Raw genomic sequence first — 5,279 nt, 5'->3', positions numbered from 1 at the left:
TTATTTTATTTTATTATATATTATATTATTTTATTAATATTGTATGTACATATATTATGTTATATTATATTACAATATATTTTTATATTTATATCAAAAACGCATTTATTAAATGCGTTTTTATATAAAATAAATAAATCTGAAATATTCTTTTTGATACAATATGTTTTCAACCATTATGCATGCGTGCGTAACATGTCCCAATCGCACTACCTTCTAGAATGCGTTCAGGGGCCCTATTCTTGAAAAGTATCGCATACAAAAAACTAGAGAAATGTTATAATGTATGTAACGTATTATAGTATTTCCCTAAACTTTCGTATACGTTTTCAAGAATAGGGACCCTGGAATTACGCCTAGATAATTCTGCATTTTTGCTATAATATACGTAACATAATCTATAGCTTAAGCGGAGAGTAATACATAAATTGAACCAATCAAAGTCTTCCGTTTCCTTCCTTTCCATGAAATAAAGAACTATGATTGCTTGAATTTCTTATGTTTTATGTGTTATGCGTTATACAAACGTCTATGCTTCTCGCTTTATGGCCATTCTAGACTACGTTTCAAAACTTCCTCTCCGAGAAAAAATTTTACTTAAAATATATAACACACATAATGTATATTGTAGCATATAGAGTAAAATTTTCCTTGGAGAGGAAGTTTTGGAATGTAGCCCTACAATAAGCCATTAGTTATAAATCAGAAGTTAGAAGTTGGAAATTGACGACTGTGGTCAATTTTCAGCTTCTGATTTATGACTAATGGCTTATTGTAGAATGCGTATTAGAATTATCTGGGCGTACGTCTGGATCTACTAAAAGTGTTTTAAGCTTTAAGCCGTAAGAAATTGATCAACTATAGTCGAATGCGAGAAGAATAATTGATTGTGATTCGTCCATTTGTTATGACTTAAGGCTTAAAAATCTATTGTAGATCCGGGGTAATTCTTGAACGCATCTCTGAGGTGAGACAAATTAAGCATGCTCTTAATTGATTCATGGAATATGCTCTAAAGGTGCATTCACATGCAAGCGTCAAGCAGCGGAAGCAGCAACCAATCAGTTGGGAGATACGGGCAGTGGTGTAAAAAATATTTTTCTTGCTGGGCTCATACGGGCAACAGCGCTTTGACACAGAGCGCTGATTGTTGAAAAGCCGGTTGTGGAGATAAAATTTACCTTTATTATCCGTTTTTCATCAATCAGCGTTCGGTGTCAAAGCGCTTTTGTCTGTGTAACGTCCACCGATAAAATAAACGCGAATGTACTTCTACTTAGCTTTAAGAGCTGGTGCACTCTGGTGAATATAACATTACGTTGACAACATAAAATAGCTATAATAAATGGAATATTGCCATGATTACGAAAATATAACTAATGTAACACAATATATAATTAACACAATATCTATAATATTTAGTACAATAGTTATACTTCCATTTATTTTCATTTTCTTTTCCTCAATTCGATTTCCTTAATTAACAACAAATAAAAGAAGAAAAAGGGAACTAGTTAATAAATGGATACTATAACGCATTGCATAACAAAAATGCTAAAGACTAAAATATAATAATTTTCAAATATTGAACGTCCAATGTTATTGCTCACAGAAATATATATATATATATATATATATATATATACATATATATATAAATTTATACTTTTCTATATATATAACAATATATTTCTATAATCTTGAGAGATCTAAGTTAATAAATAATTACCAAATAGTAATAAAATAAATAACAATAAATGAAGGGCGAAGTAAGAGTCAGTGCATTTCTTTGAAAAGTCATATAATTAAAGGCATAAATTAAAAGTACAGAAAACATAAAAAAAGGAAGAAAAGATGTATACTAAGAAATAATAACGGTGAAAAATAAACATATAACATTACAAGTTTTGGCTACCGGATTGAGCCCTCTTCAGATGTTAATATAATGGAAACAGAATTAAAAAATAATTATCCCAAAAGTTTATAGATAAAGAATACACGCAGTTCGGTTGAGTCTCGATGTAGAACTCGACATTATTCGTACGATTGAACAGTCCAAAAAGTGTCATGTCTCATAGCGAAGTTCTAGTTGATAAAAAAGAAAAAAGAAAAAGACCTCTTATGAAAAAAGTAAACTTAAATAAATTGACAACCGTAATTACGATAAAAAGTAAAAACTCATTAACAAACATATGTAAAAGATCAAAACTAATGTATCCATATAAGTATAACAAATACTAGTATAAAAGCATAAAGAAGAGTGGAATGCAGATGTGAAAAAACAGACATTGTGTATCGACTAATGTGAACACTCACTGAAACGAATTACCACGCACTGAGAGAGGAGACGGGCCGTCAGTATCAAAAAAGTCAAACTTTATTTACAATGGGTAACTTTATTTACAATGCCTTATGAAGACCTTCAGTGTCCGTTTGTAAATTAAGACTGTTTTTTGCTTCTTAATATTGAACATCTCGGAAATTAGACGTTTCCTGTAACAAGGCTCTTCATTTAAGATTTTAACGTTGTCCCATTGGAAATCGTGATCACATTGTAGCCTATGTTTAGTGATGACAGAACGGACAGAAGTTTTATGCCTGATATGATTACGATGTTCAGTAATTCTGGTTTTCAATTGTCTACCCGTCTGTCCAACATAAGACGCATCGTAATTGTTACACGATATTTTATATACTACATTGCTCTTCGATGTATGAGGACAAATGTCCTTCTGTACTTTTATATATTTACCCATTTTATTGAGACTGTGAAAAGATACCCTGATGTCGTTTTTATTAAATCTTCTAAATTTCTCCGTGTGACGAGGAATATATGGAACCGTAAGCCAAAAAGCAGTTTCATTCACACAGACTTTGTCAGTCAGATCATTATGTACTTTATATCTATTTTTTATTAAATTTTCAGTAAATTGAAGGCGCGGATGGAAAGAATTGAATTGTTCTAATAAAACGTCGATTTTAGAGGGAGGCACCGCGATATCATCAACATATCTATAATAAAACAAAATGTCCAAGTTCAACGACATCAAGGACACTGTCTCCAATCTCCTCATTATTAAGTCCGTTATTACCGGTGATAAAGGAGAGCCCACGAAGGTGTCGAAGCTTTGCTTATAAATTAAATTTTCAAAAGAAAAAAAGGTTGAATCTAAGACAAACCGCTCCCAAAAACTCATTCTTGGACAGAGAGCAATCCTTGGAAATGAAATTCCATTGCTCGTTCACACAATCGACCGCTACATCCATTGGAACATTCGTGAAAAGGGAGGTCTCATCTAAAGAAATTAGTTCATGTGCACCTGTAAAGTGTAACCTTCTCAATTTTTCGACTAATTCGAAGCTGTTTTTGATGTAACTATCCGCTTTCGGAATGGTTTTAAATAGTCTATTATGACCGGCGCCAAGATACTTTTTAACGGTCAAATCGCGGACAATTCTCACGAATCCGTGATCACAAAATCTAAGAAGCAACACGCATTCAGGGATAGATTCTGAGTGGTCTCTGCCGACGCTGCGTTTTCTTGACGCACTGCATATGCGTTTTCCCCTAAATATTAAGATTGTAAAATTAAGGATGACACTTCCATACGCTACAGATTCCGGTCAATGTTCTCTTCCACCCTTGACCAATTACAAAGCAAGAAATAGATCCCATCATCTAATTAATGGACCTATCCACCAATCAGTGCGCTGTTAAGCACATCCTGGCCGGTAGACTCCCACCAAGCATCTCAATAATAAATCGGTATATCTCTACTATCTAGTCGCCCTCGCTTTTTCTTTTGGTAATTCATTTTATTATTTCATTTTATTATTTATTTATTTTTATTCTTTTCTTTTTTCTGTCTTTCTCCCTTTTAAGTTCCTATGTAACAGAAAATAAAACATTGCAGTCTATAATTTCAATCCCTGTCGTTGTCGTCTCATGATAATTGCTCGCTCCTGCCGACCAGTCGCTCGTGTCCGCCCGTTAATACTATCATCGTCCGAAGAAAATCAGGCCAAACCCTCTCAGATCCACTCACCAAAACTTCTTTTTCTTTTTATTCCTTAGTTATCCTCTTCGTAATTTATCCTTTTCGTCACATGATACTTTCACACACGCACATAAAAACATACCTAACCAAGATGAAACAAATAAAAAAAATCGTGTAACAAAAATGTATTGCTAAATATTTGTTTTATTATATTATTATTAAATTTAATCTTAGTTTGTTAATTTGAAAAACCTTGTATTTACTGTAAGCTCTTCCGCGATTGCACTTCGGCCTCTCCCCGGTCACTTGAATAAAGTTTCATGACCGAAAGTTAGGGCATACGGACGTACTGGCACATCTGACATTAAAGTACACCCTCCCGGCACACTGATCTTTTAAATTAAAAATACGTTCGACTCGTGTGTCCGTTTAACGGAGCACGAGTTGAAATTTTCCACTTCATCCTCCATTTGACCCCCGGCTCGTTAGGAGTTTTAAGACGAAGCGAAGTGAGTCCCGATTTGCGTCGGTCCTTCTCCATAGCTCTCTTGCGGTCCAGAGTTTGGACATGACCAAATCGGTCTAATAATTCGGTTCCTGTTGCATTCACCCCCTCAGCTCCATGCATGCGGAGCTTGGACATAACAATCAACACAAATATACATTTTTAAGTATTAATATATGTACATATATTTTAAAGATTATAAGACAATAATCGTTATCTTTACTATTGAGTACATCTAAATCACATTTGTCGTCTATTAGTAAAACGTACCTTTCATTATTCAATCTAACGAAATAGCTTTTTTTTACGTCATTTCAGTATATCTAAAATATATAAATATACAGGATGTCCCACGAAACTTTTCCAACCACCTACAGGAAGATAAATGGGATCAAAATAAACATAAAAATCCTTTATCATTTAACGATATTCGTAATAATAATTGAGATATTAATGTTTACAATTGTACTAATGAGAGCCGACAGAAACGCTCTGGCCGCTTGGAAATATATCGGTCCACTTTTTCAAACATACGAGGTCTGTTCAAAAAGTATCGCGAATTTGGAATTTCCGCGGGTTACGTATATTCGATTTTCGATTTTTTGTGGCGTTATGTTGGTACTCATGTCTCTTACTTATGCCGACAAGTTCGGCCATTTTGAATGTTCAGTTAATTTTTGACAGCTGCTTTGCTTGCACGTGTTTTGGCTCGTCTTCGATTTTTGCCTATTCCAAAAAATGGATCAAAGAATCTGTATCAAATTTTGTGTGAAAAA

This window comes from Trachymyrmex septentrionalis, unplaced genomic scaffold, assembly GCF_001594115.1.
Source record: "Trachymyrmex septentrionalis isolate Tsep2-gDNA-1 unplaced genomic scaffold, Tsep1.0 scaffold222, whole genome shotgun sequence".
In the NCBI taxonomy this organism is placed as follows: domain Eukaryota; kingdom Metazoa; phylum Arthropoda; class Insecta; order Hymenoptera; family Formicidae; genus Trachymyrmex; species Trachymyrmex septentrionalis.
Note: the sequence above shows the minus strand (reverse complement) of the source record.